The following is a 250-nucleotide window of genomic DNA, read 5'->3' on the forward strand; positions in this document are numbered from 1 at the left end:
AAAATGAATTGAAAAAAAAAATTCTATTGAAGGTGGTTAATGCCATTGGGCCAAAAAAAAAAAAATAAATAAATAAAAAAATTCTTGAGCACCACCGCACCCATCGAAGTAATAATCGGGCTCGACGTTGCTTAACTTCGTGTTTGTTTATTTCACATTTATTTTATCTCTCTCTATCTCTCTCTCTATCTCTATCTTCATCTATCTATCTCTCTCTATCTGTTTCTATCTCTCTACTCGAGATCTCGAT

Source organism: Anneissia japonica, unplaced genomic scaffold, assembly GCF_011630105.1.
Source record: "Anneissia japonica isolate Jap-2015-1 unplaced genomic scaffold, ASM1163010v1 scaffold163485_len758_cov83, whole genome shotgun sequence".
Taxonomy (NCBI): Eukaryota; Metazoa; Echinodermata; class Crinoidea; order Comatulida; family Comatulidae; genus Anneissia; species Anneissia japonica.